Raw genomic sequence first — 13865 nt, 5'->3', positions numbered from 1 at the left:
CCGAGCCGGCTGTTTGCTGTGACGTAGTTGTGAATGGCGAGGGGTGGGGGGCGGCGAGCTGCGCGGCGGGGTAGCGCAACAGGCTGCCGGCAGGCGGTGTGTCCGTCCGCAGTTGTGCCGAGGTCGCTGCCAGCAACAGGCAGCTGCGGCTGGCGCATCTGCGCGCTTACCTTCTTTGCTCCAGTACGGCGGGCCGCATCCGACTGCTGCACTAGGCGGCGCTTGCACTGGCGGGCAGTTGCCAAATTTTCCGACTCCAGTTTCCGCGGCAGTAGAAGAGGGAGAGTGTGATTACACATGCTTATTCGGTACGCTAAACGGTGAACTGTACGAAATGAATTAAGTCTCGAAAGGAGAAGGCAAACATTAATTAAAGGTAAATAGTTAGACTGCTACAGTGTTTACGAGGAGAAAATCCGCGACTGCACAATGAAATTTTAGATTTCAGTCTGCTGTTATTGGGCCAAATACAAACACAAATATATCCTACGTGGAATTTTGTTACTAGGTGAAACGCGTTCCTTAGCGTTTCGTGCGTCAGCTCATCTTCAGGTGACTATACAAAATTTATTATTATATTACCGTACTAAATGTAGTTCAAATTTCGGTATGTCAGTGAAGTGAGATTCTCCATATTGTTAGTAAAATTTATCTCCCGGTATTTGTGACGAACGATACGTATTTAGCTGAGTGTTCCAGCCAAGCTTACACTTTAATGTAATGAAACGTCGGCAACAGTCACATCACTGACTTGCCGAATTTTGTAAATATGTCGATACTCAGTCTGGGACTGTGAAAAATTAATTTTGAAAGGTAAGTATTTCCTCATTATAGATTTACATGTATGTCACAGGATAAATGAAACAGTCTGTATTCGTATTTCACCAGGAAAATAATGTTGCTCTGTTTCAGTATGTCACTTCATATAACTATGGCACGTACGTTTTTTGAGATGAGAATGAAAGAGACTAAATGCTCTGGTATACACAAATTATTCCACCACACGACTCTGTGTCATTAGTTTTATCAAAACGTAACTGCTGCATCCAAAATCCTCAGTTCTATACTTCTATTCTGAAATTTTTCTGCGCAACTACCGTTTTTCTCCTATATTTCTCTTTCTAGTGCAAAGTTTAGTATTCACACATATTTTATTAGAACTCGTCATTCTCTCTTATTGCAAAGTTGTTCTGTTGACTTGTTTTCCTCGCCATTCCTTCTAACTTTTAACATCCATTTCTTCTCCAATATTCACAGGGTCCATGTTACACTTCCATACAAAATTGTGTTGCCAATGTACAACTTAAGCAATTCCTTCGCTAAACTTGGGTCAATTTTTTTTTTTTATTTTGAAAACTGTTTTCTTGCAGCAAACATTGTTTGACTGCACCAATATACTTACAGTATCTTACTCAAAGTAATTTGCACGAAGATTCGGCCATATTCAGAGGCATAAAAAAATCTTGGAAAAGTCTGAGTGCTTATAGTTACCATAATAACATTTTCTTCTTGAGAGTAGTATAGTATAGTGAACGGATACTTTGAATAGCACGGTGGTTATATCTTACTGGAGAATGTAGTTGGCTGGTCAATGAAGAAGCTGCAACTTCTCCATGAAAGCTTAATCCTCATATAAAGAAACCAGTCTTTGTCTCTATAGATTAAGTGGAATCCATCGACGTGCTGTTACAGCCTAATTAACGAAAATTTTATGATGGGTCTTCAAATAGATATCAAGAATCCATTCAGAAAAGAATAATAGTCCTCTTCCTAATAAAACCGGCAGAGTCTGGAGGTTCGTGCTACAAAACCAGATTTCATTAATCCAGACGATCTATAGGACTCTGTAGTACTTCGTAATAAGTAATCCAAGTTCCGATAGAAATAACCACCAACGCATTCCTTTTGCGTATTAATCAGCTTGTGTGTTTCAGACAACACTTCCCTACATAAATTCGAACAAATTCTATTAATGATTCTTTACTATTAAGGACTCACATAATTGAGATCAAAATTTCAGCAATGGTGGCTTGCAGCAATGCCTTAATCTTACAAAGACTGTCTTTCTAACAGATCAATTCAGTGTTCTCACATCTTTCGCAGAAGTGTCCCCTGCATTCCAGCATGCTGTTAACATGGGCTGCGAGTCCAAGAGCGCTGAGGGTACTCACAAGGGTTTCTCTTTGAGTGTTAGTTATAATGAAGCGAATATTTCACATAAGTTCATTATCCGGCTCCGGCTGCCTGAGATTTTGATGGTGGTGGTGGTGGTGGTGGTGGTGGTGGTGGTGTGTGTGTGTTTGTTGTGCTTTTCCGCGACTCAGCATCTGCGCTGTGTGGTGAGGAGCAACTATTCTTTTCATAACATTGTTAAACGTAAAATATTAGTCTTTCATTCGCGTGAAGTAAACGGCGTCGACTTTTATCGTGTTACTTACTCTGTTTGATCTAGCATAATGGGACCCTGTAATAGAGCTCTACTGCTATACTTCGTGTTGAATAGTTTAACACGTGTTTTCTCTCAAACAAGTTCGCGGGATTTGCCGTAAAGGTTATGGGAAAATCAGTTGTACGTGCTGTGTAGAACCTTACAAGATTTCAAGCAGGACATGGGAGTAACCTGCGCCAAAGATCGTCGATCAACTGGGGCAACTATTCTGGATGTTCCTTCGTCCAGAGACTTTTTTTCCACACAACTCTGATCCTCTGCCCATTGGACGTTACGGAAGGATGAAAAAAAGAAGTAAGGAAGAAAAAACACTAGTTAATGATCGATGACATATTAACCTCTGATAACTTGGTCACTGTGTTCAACACCATAATGAATTAAAACTAGTACAGTATCTGGTGTCGAATAAAATTTCATGGTTTCCGATATCACTGTTAATGGAGGATCCATAACGAATTCTTGTTTCTTTATAAAACACATTTCTCACGGTTAATGTCCAGCTATCGCCAGTCAAAATGTCATGAGCAATAGGGCAGAAAAGAGGACACCAAAAATGATTTACTGGTACAACTGCGATTTTCCTGAATGCTAAACACAATAATAATTTCTGTATCTTGTATAGTCAGAATGTTACATGTAGATTTATCATTAAAACATCAGTTAGTCTAGTTTAAGATGTTACGAAACTTAGATACCAGGTTCAACTGCGCTGTAAATGCTACAACGAACTATCATGCCCTCTCATGGTTCTTTACCTTCTTCCTTCGCATAAAATATTAAACAAACAGAGAAAATGAAAATGACATTCATTATAGCGAGTTAGATGGATAGGGGCGATCAAAAAGTTTCCGTACAGTCCAGAAAAACAGTACGCCAATCGGGTAAAATCGCGGTGAGCATTGAGGCAATAATCCCACCGACACTCCAGGTTGAAAATACGCGTTTGGTAAAACATCGTATCCTGCTGCATGAAGAATTCCGTAACTGCCTGCTGCCGATCCTCGTGTGAGAGCAATCGTCGACCCTTCAAGGTATTTTTTTAATAACCAAAGGCGTGATAATCGCATGTGGAGTTATTAGGTGTCTACGGTGGGTGCTCGACTGTCTCACTTCATTTGGTGAAACTTCTGCGTTACAACATTTATGATAACGGGAAGTGCGTTATCATGAAGCAGAGCACCCCTTGGCGCACCATTCCACAACGGTGATTTTCGACAAACATGCTGCCCCAAAGATATATTTCATTAGCCGATGGATATCAAACGGTGTTCCTCCTACTGCAGCCAAGGAAAGTATAACAGCGCCGTGGGCCTGTTTGGAAGCATTTGGTAATAACGACGCTATAATTCGCGTTTTCGTATTCAACGGAAGTAGGTGGCGAAGGCACACTAGCCCCTTGCGTACATGTCGGTGTTTATATACCCGCATCGTAATCGTGCGACGTTGCATCTATGCTATAGCAACGCACTCAAACGGAATTTCTTTTATCGCCCTTTATATTAAACTAACTGAGAGAGTGAAAAGACATTTACGGTTGGAAATGAGATGTATAATATGATAATCGCTCCAAAAATTCCAATGGGTGAGTCATTATATCGATTTATTTTCATAAGTGTGGAAAATACTGCTTGAAATTTTGTTTCCATTCGATGTTAAACGATTAAAGACACAGAAAAAATTAAATTACGAATTTGAAAAATCGCGAAAAAGATGGAGGTTCCTTGTAACGTTGTCGTATAAATAACAGCCAGCTTAACAAAAATTTTAAATTTGGAAAAGGTTTATCTGTGACCAACATGTATTTATTACGTTTATGCAGAAATTTAGCTGAAACGCGTTAGCAGTTACGCTCGGATTAAGAAGCCTGTGGACAGAGAAAGAGGAAATATCTCGTTTTTATATGTAAGAATAATTTCATGTTCGACCTGAGATACAGAGCAAAATATGATGATGATCATTCGTCTAATAGAAAGTTAGACAGCCGTTCTGACGCAAAACTGCTGCACTTCGGAGTTGCATGGCTGCAACGTCTCCTTGGTACATGATCTGAGTTTGTCGACCCAAGTATGCGCTCACAGCGTACAAATTCCTGAAGCGTACATGGCACCTTCTTTACCACCCGTCATCATCCGACAGGCTGAGGTGCATGTTCACGTCTCACAGTGGTGGTGGTTTAGCTGTTCTTATTCTAGTCGACGACGTACCGCGATCTTCCAAGTAATATAGCAGGAAGCTTGAGTGATCTCGGTGATTCCGTTCTGCTGTTCTGCAGTTGTGATATTACCATGTCTGATGGATTGACTGCGTTTGATCAAAGATGAAATTCACACCCCTCGTCTGCTGCTACAGAGCATCATTTGGAATGACCGGATAAACAGACTGCTCCACAGCACTTGCGTCTTATATAGCTATGTACAGAACTGCAAAAAGTTTCTCACGTCTGCAGTTACGAAATCATACTAAACTTTTTGCTATTAGATAAATGTGTGCCATCATTTAAAGACTATAAGGAATTAAATATTTTGATGCATCGATTATGTTTTCATCTCTTCTGCAAAAGAAAAAAACAGAAGTAACCTAGCCACCGGACCCAAAGAACCACGACATGCCAACATGCCATGTCACATAGATGTATTATGGAAGGGCATACGGTCTGCACGAAGCTCTCTCTGCTTCTCGTTCATAGGAACTACTTAGTTGGCCTAACGAGGTTGAGTACACCACACCCCACTCGTCAGGACGTGATAAAATTTGGGCAGTACCGGGAACCGAACTAGGACTTCTGCATGTGAGTCAGACACCCTGGAAACTCGACTACAGTAGCGGACTGTCCACTGACATTAATGTGACCACCGTCAAAATCCTGAATGAGCGTATTTTCCAAAGCGGACTACTGCGAGATGTGCAAGAAGTGTCAGTGAGGCTCTGGAAGATACCGACAGGGATGTGGAGCTACTCAGACTCAGGTACCGTGTCCGCCTGCTCTGTTTCTCAGCTGACACGAACAGTCCGATCGAGATGGTCCCAAAGATTCTGGGAAGTATGGAAGCCAGTGGAGTAAGGTTAACTCATCTTGGTCCTATTCGAACCACGCACGTACACTATGAGCTGTCTAACACGTTGCGTTATCCAGCTGGTAAATGCCATCATACCGAGAAAAAACAAACTGCACATAGAGGGGTACCTGACCCCGAAAGAAAGATGCATGCTTATGTTGACATAATGTGCCTTCCCCACAGACGGAATCATCCAGGGAATGCAACGAAACATTCCCCAGACTATAACGCTCCCTCCTCTGGCCTGAATCCTTCCGACTATTGCTGCAGAGTGTTAACTTTCAGACGTTACACGCTGTATACGTCAACGCCCATCTTCCCAATGGAGCACAAAACATGGTTCATCTGAAAAGGCCACCTGTCGCCACTCAGTGGACGTTCAACCTGAGGAACAGCAGTTGGCATAGGTTCATAATCAGGCGCGTGCTACGGTGGCCCGTACCCAACAACGTTCGCTGAACCCTGTTGATAGCGCCTTGGCTCACGTCTATTCGTTCGCACACAGCCGTCTTTTACCCCTGTCATCTGACTCGTGGTACTCCAGTTGCCTTGAGCGGTTTTGGATAGTGCCATTTCGTCACGCATCGCAAAGCGAACAGTTACAAACTGTTTCCGTATTGGAAATGATGCCGCTCTTGGCCCAAAAGCCAATGGTCATGTCCATGGACATAAGATAAGTCGCTCCGTTTCTTCATTACGACATCGACTGCACTGTTTTCCACGTCCCCCGACACGCTTTGTGTACCCTCCACGGCTAGTGCTGCTGCGTGCCTTTTGTGAGTGGTTATTTCGCGTTGACGATGAACAAAGGCCGTGGTCTCATTAATGTGAGTAGATCGTGTACTTACTGGCCAAGTATGTACATCTGTCGACAAGAGGCAGTGACGTTTAAAATAAGGGCTATCTTGTAACAGTCTTTCCACAGCGTAACGCTAGCTTAGGGATACGAACGAAGGCTGTTTAAGATACATTTAAAAATAATAGGAAAAAGGACCTTATTTCTTTACTTACCTAGCAGTCAATATTGAGTGGGACATTTAAATGTATGAAAATATTTCATCAAAGACATTGTACGAGACGTAAAATTAGCAGCTGAAACATTATGACCACTCTCCAACGTTAGACTGAATGCAACGTGGTGGTGTTGCGGGCATGCAGTAAGGCAAGTACCGAGTGGTTGTAATGAAATTGCAGCTATTCAGGGAGGTCCTGTGTGCGTTCTGATTATCGTATGGCAGCGGAACTTGATACATACGCTAATAAGTCAGTGGAGAACCAATTTCCATTGGGAAAAAATTAGTTCCAGTTCTGGCCACCATGTGGAAATCTGGCGGTCTACAGCATCCCATCGAGCTACCTGGCCCCCATACTGAACAAATTGCTGCAACAACTGTTAATAACAAAATCACTATTATGACTTTCTCACTTGTATGACGCTACGGTCTCAGGTTCGAATCCTGCCTCGGGCATGGATGTTTGTGATGCCCTTAGGTTAGTTAGGTTTAACTAGTTCTAAGTTCTAGGGGACTGATGACCTCAGAAGTTAAGTCCCATAGTGCTCAAAGCCGTTTTATTTCTTTTTCATTTGTTTGACCGTTTCTGCCCACGTCGTGTCATTAATCCATTACATAAGAAAAAAAATTTAATATATATTTCTTGCAGACATAGTGCAGATTTTCACCTGCTGGCCAAAACTGGTACTGACATTTTTCCCAATTTAAATCGTTTCCGCATTAAAACATTAGAACTTCTACCAAGTTCAGCTGCCATATGATAATTACATTCCACACTGGGCCTGTGAGATCTTCTGCACTTTAATTATAACCTCCCACTTCGTAAGATAATCAGAGAAGAATAGGGAACAGTTTTAGTGACAATACGGGCAGAAAATGAGGGAATCCACCGAGAAAAGGGGATTTGGTTCAAATGGCTCTGAGCACTATGGGACTTAACTTCTGAGGTCATCAGTCCCCTAGAACTTAGAGCTACTTAAACCTAACTAACCTAAGGACACCACGCACATCCATGCCCAAGGCAGGATTCGAACCTGTGATCGCAGCGGTCTCGAGTTCGACTGTAGCGCCTAGAACTGCACGGCCACTCCGGCCGGCAAAAAAGGATTTAAATAGCCGCCATTATTATGGCCCGACACCTCTGAACCAGCATCTCGGAATAGCTGATGGCTGTTCGCATTCTACTGTCGTAAGGATGGAAAGTGACGAAAGTACGGGGAATCTAAGATTAGTGACAAGGTGTTTGAAGTCGTTACCTCAACAAATGCTGAAGTTGGAGGCTTTCCTGCCCTGTGAAGCAGGATAGGCGGCGATTTGTTGAGGATCTGATGACAAAGTACAATACTGGTGCGTCAACAAGTGTTTCGGAGCACACTGTTCAGCGCACATTGTTGAGCATGGGGTTCTGCAGCAGATGACCTCTATTTTGTTTTCACTTTAATCCAATAACATCGTCAGTTACAACTGCAGTGTGTACGGGGTCATTGCTTTGGACGTCGCCTGATCGGATGAAGGGCGATTCTTGTTACATCAGATCGTATCCGGATACGCCATTATAGAGGCGAAAGGCTGTCTGAAACTTGCACTACACCACGGCGCATGCCGGTAGGGATAGTGTAATGCTGTGGCGGACGTTGACCCTGGGGCCTCTATGAATCATGTGGTAGTAATCGAAGGCATCACGTCGTCTCTGGACTACACGAACATTATTGCGGACTATCCTTCATGCCCGCTGTCTTCCCAGACAACGACTGCATCATCCAGCTGGTCCTCATCTGTACCCAACGAAATGCGACTGAGAGGCAGCCAGGCAACAGCTCTGCAGTCGCAAATCACCAACATGTAATCTGTGAAATCTGCGTTACCTGGAGCCACATACTTCTGCAAACCGATCAGTTACATATCGAATCCATGCCACCCACAATCGTTGCTGTATTGCGTGACGGGAGAAGTAGCATTTACCAACAACAACAGAAACTTTCTGTATCGGAGGATGTTCGTACTGGCAAAGGAAAGATTTTTTCTGGATGCATCGCACTTTCCAGGAGCACCTTACGAACACGTGTTTTTCTTCAATGGTTTGAAGAAACTGCACCTCACCTAGGTATTCATTGTCGCCCTATTTGTATGTTTATGAACAAATGCTGTAAATGGCAAACGTGGACAAATATTTAAAATGTGTGGAGAACGTAAAAAGATACACGCGTGCGTGTGTGTGTGTGCGTGTGTGTGTGTAAGCACTTGGGACCAGTGAGGTTCAAATCACTGTATGCGCATACGATTTAGGTTATTCACAGTTTCCCTAAATAGATTAATACGAAAGCTGGGATAGTTTCTTTTTGAAAGACAAGGCATGGTTTCTTTCCGATAGTTGTGAAATTAAACGCAAAGACTATAACATTAGCAGTGCAATGTGAATTCCACCGTTAAATGCAGTGGAGAGTACAGATAGCTGGAAAGAGTACATTGAAGGCCTCTATGAGGTGGAGGACTTGTGTATGACGTGATAGACGAAGAAACAGGAGTCGACATGTATTAGAAAAGCGCTACAGTTTTAGAATCAGAATATCAAAGAGCTTTCGCTGAGTTGATATCAAACAAGGCAAAAGGGATAGATAACATTCCATCAGCCTTTCTAAAATCGTTGTGGGAGGTGGCAAAAACGACTATTCATATTGGTGTGTGCGATGTATGAAACTGGCGATATATCATCAGACTTTCGGAAAAACATCGTCTTCTCAATTACAATGAATACAACAGCAGACAAGTGAGAAAATTATTGCACAATCAGCTTAGCGTCTCATGAATCAAAACTGGTGACATGAATAGTATACAAAACAATGGAGAAGATAATTGCGGATCTTTCAGATGACCAGTTTGGCTTCAGGAGAGGCGAAAGCATCAGAGAGGCAGTTCTGTCATTGCAGTTGATAAAGGAAGCGAGACTGAAGAAAAACCAAGACATTCATAGGATTTGTAGTCCTCAAAACGGTGTTCGACAAACTAAAATGGGGTAAAATGTTCGAAATTCTATGAAAAATAAGCATAAAATGTAGGGAAAGCTGGGTAATATACAACATGTACAAGAACCAAGAGGGAACAAGACTGGAAAACCAAGAACGAATGGCTCGGTTTAAAAAGGGTGAAAGACGAGGATGTAGTCTTTCGCTCCTATTGTTCACTCTATGCATCAAAGAAACAACGGTGGAAATAAAAGAAAGGACCACGAGCGGAATTAAAATTGAAGCTGAAGGGATATCAACGATAAGATTCGCTGATGACATTACTATCCGGGGAGAAAGTGAAGACGAATTACAGGACCTGTTGAATGGAATGAACAGTCTAATGAGTACACAATATGCATTGAGAGAAAATCGAAGAAAGACGAAAGTAATGAGAAGTAGAAGAAATGAGAAAAGCCAGAAACTTACCATAATTGGGGATCGCGATGGAGACGAAGTTAAGGAATTCTGCTTCTTAGGCAGCAAAATAACCCATGATGGACGGAGCAAGGAGGACATAGAAAGCAAACCAGCACAACGAAAAAGGGCATTCCTGGGTAAGATGAATAAATTTCTGAGACTGTACGTTAGGAGCACAGCATTGTATGGTAGAGAAAAAAATACTGTACGAAAACAGGAACAGAAGAGAATAGAATAATTTGTGATGTGACACTATAGAAGAACATGGAAAATTAGGAGGTCTGATAACACAAGGAGTGAGGTGGTTATCCGCACAATCGGCGAAGAAAGGAACTTACAGAGAACATTGACAAGAGGATGGAACAGGATGGTAGGACATCTGTTAAGACTTCCGCGAATGATTTCCATGGTATTAGAGGGAGCTGTAGACGGTAAAAACTGCAGAGGAAGACAGCGATTGCAATACATCGAACAAGTAACTGAGGACGCAGGGCACAATTGCTACTCTGACTTGGAAAGATTGGCACAGAATAGGAATTTGTGGCTGGTCGCATCAAACCAGTCAGATGACTGATGACTCGAAACATAATTGTGATTTCCGTGCTTGTGCTTCGATGAACAGAAGTTTCATGTTCATCCTCGTTCCGTCCCTTGTTTGCACGACCTAGGGGTTTTTCATCCAGACAGAAAAATAAAAAAGTAAACTGTAAAATACATTTGACATATGGTGCAGTCTCCGTATGTGGTTCGGTTGCACAGACAGATTGTCTATTGGATTAGATTAGATACCCCATTAATTTTGTAAGACACATGCAGCAAAAGCCATTGAGGGTGCGGAGCGTTAGTAAAACAGAAATACACAGCTGCCCATTTAAAACTTCAGTACCGGAGAAGGATTAGCAAATAAGGAAATTTTACTTCTTGGAAGTATAGAACATAGTAGGAAGAGTACGTGATTGTATGTGTTGGTGTTTGAAGGGCGGGGGTTCGTACACTATGCGGAGTTAAGTGCACAGAACCGCCGTCTGTGGCAAGATCAATGACTGTAACTAATTCGAAGTGAGCTTGGGTTATAAATACGGGGACATCTTTCCATGCCTGCCTGTGTAGCCGATGGTCAACGATACAGATTCTCATGGGGGGTGAGAGGGAGAGGGTACCTGGCTTCGATTCCTGGTACTGCAAAGGATTTTCCCTGGGTGGAATGGCTGGACCGCGGTGAACTCAGCTCCGTGATGCCAATTCAGGAGCTACCTGACTCAGAGACGGCAGCTCCAAGATCGAAATGCTGAAATGTGGTGTGTTGACCCCATGCCGCTCTATATCGCATCCGATGATGAATGTTGTGGAGCCCACGATAGCCGGTAGACTACAGCATTGTAGCGGTTGCCAGTTGATAAACTACAGTGACTCAGAAGTACCATTCTGTTGGCAACTCATGATCAGATATTTCAGAGGCCAGGTAAAAGTCATGGGATACCTCCTAACACCGTGTCGAACCTCCTTTTTCGGGGCGTAACGCAGCATTTCGACGTGGCATGGATTCGAGAAGTCGCTGGAAGTACCCTGTAGAAATACTAAGCCGCGCTGCCTCTGTAGCCGCCCTTAATTGAGAAAGATTGTATACCGTCGTACATCCCACATTGATTACTGCGGTTACTTCACGCATTATTGCTTGTCTGTTAGCACTGACAACTCGACGCAAACGCCACTGCTTTCGGTAGTTAAGTGAATGCCGTCCTCCGCTGCGCGGTGAGAGGTATCACCGAAATTTGGTATTCTCGGCACACTCTTGACGTTGTGGATCTCGAAATATATAATTCCCTAAAGATCTCCGAAATCTAATGTCTCACGCGTCTAGCCCCAGCTACTAATGTGTTAATTCTCGCCGTTCGGCCGTAACCACATCGGAAACGTTTTCATATGAATCACATGATAGCTCCGCCAATGCACTGCGTGTGTACGCGATAGTACCGTCATCTGTATTTGTAACTATCGCTATCCCATGACTTTTGCCACCTCAGTGCAGGTCATGGGAGCACTATCGCCAAGCGTTCTTCCATTGTATTGTTGAAAAATAATGTTTCCGAGGTCTTGAAGATAGGGCAGTCCTCAGCCTTTATACGTCATAAATGCTACGCTCGATGCCAAACTTACGAGCTATACGAACCAAGGATGATCACGTCGTGATCGCGAGGCCGCCTCATGCTATCACGCCAGCTGCTGGGCCAGTATATCCTAACGAATACAATCTCACAACGTCCGTTCTCCTCGCAGCCTGCACACACAGATATGTACGTTGAGTTAGTGTTCGGAAAACCTGGACTACATGACACCAGTACTGTGTCTAGTTCTGTCGCTGTTCGTTTGACTGCCAGCGTGCGTATCTTCGATACAATTGTAGCCATGATAGCAGTCCGTGGTATCCAAAATTTAAATGGCTCCAGCACTTTCTGACTTAACATCTGAGGCCATCAGTCCCCTACAACTTATAACTACTTAAACCTAACTAACCTAAGGACATCACACTCATCCAAGCCCGAGGCAAGGTTCGAACCTGCGACCGTAGCAGCAGCGCGGTTCCGGACTAAAGGGACTAGAAGCGCTCGGCCATAGCGGCCGGCGCGTGGTATCCAAGAGTCGTTGTGCTGTCCGTGTCGGAAGTTGTGTAAACGACACAATTCACTGACTCAAGGTATGTGACATGACAGTATAATGCTGCACAACTTCACGAGCGATGTACCTGTGCTTTCGAATGCTAGTCGCGCGGATTAGTTCAGATCCTGCACTGTGTTGGGTACAGTCGACCTGAACCGAAGGATTCCATGAGGGTCGTGAGATCCTGACCAACTTGAATCGTTAGACTTCAGTCTAGATAGGTTGTAAAGCTACCACATCTGCTGGTACAGGTTACCGCTGTTACACGTAGCTTCATTCAGTCTTCTCACAAATAGAATTAAAGTGCGATTTGTCAATGCGTAGTCTTTCCTTATATACATGACTTAGATGGTGTTACTCCGCTACTACTTTGTGCAACTGTACTGAAACGATATTCATATTAATATCCAAGTATGTAGTACACTTCATGTTTATTGCATACTTCGTCCATGGTTTTCCAATTCTAATGGCTAGTAGTGTACATACTACATATTATCGAAAAAACTAAAGTGCTACAGCTCCTTCCACAGATCATAACTGAAATGGGACAGAAGGTTTTAAACATATTTTCCTTCAGAATGTAGTACAGAAACGAAACCTACCACGCAGGTAAGCTAATACATTATAAAATGCATAAAATAATTCCTAGGCTATTGTAGCTAACAAAAAGTTACCTTAAGCACTTCACATTATGGCGCTGAAGAAGCGGAGAGGTTATGCACTATTTTGGTATCACGTTTTGTGATATTATTGGTTCTGCTAACAAATTTATAATTTGATTTAAATGAGTTCGAGACAAATAAAGCTTGTACACTTCTCTTAAATTGTATGTTATTAGCAGCTAAGCTTTATGATTGCCGTCAAGATACTTAAAATGTCTGTTCCTCAATAATGATCTCTTTTTCAGAACGCAAGTAAGAGATTTTAAAGCCTTTTGTGAAATGTTCTTATTCATGTATTGACGAGCGGAGAAATGCTGTCGGAGGTCAAGGAAGATGATTACGTACCTCTTTAAAAGACTCTGAGAGAAAAGTGGGGAACCGATTGCCTAAATCCTCGTACCGCCTTCCTCAATAAATATTTTGTTATCTTGAGAATATATTCGCACTCTTTTAACACTCACTTTAAACTCTTTTAGCCAACCACTCTTTGTAGTGATGCTCAGCAGCTCCTCCCTCTCACTGCATATATATATATATATATATATATATATATATATATATATATATATATATATATATATATATATAGTGTGTGTGTGTGTGTG

The 13865-nt window shown here is 42.7% G+C and overlaps 1 protein-coding gene across 1 annotated transcript in view; it reads left to right on the top strand.

The window, feature by feature from the left end:
• Positions 1-351: 351 nt before the first annotated feature.
• Positions 352-13865, top strand: part of LOC126419040 (rabphilin-3A) — a 1076902-nt gene continuing 1063388 nt past the window's right edge. Inside the window, exons 1-2 of the mRNA XM_050086103.1 lie at positions 352-376; positions 509-552. The gene's annotated coding sequence lies outside the window, so the exon portion shown is untranslated. The remainder of the gene's footprint in view (positions 377-508; positions 553-13865) is intronic.

Source organism: Schistocerca serialis, chromosome 9, assembly GCF_023864345.2.
Source record: "Schistocerca serialis cubense isolate TAMUIC-IGC-003099 chromosome 9, iqSchSeri2.2, whole genome shotgun sequence".
Classification (NCBI taxonomy): domain Eukaryota; kingdom Metazoa; phylum Arthropoda; class Insecta; order Orthoptera; family Acrididae; genus Schistocerca; species Schistocerca serialis.
Note: the sequence above shows the minus strand (reverse complement) of the source record. Positions and strands in the feature narration are given on the sequence as shown.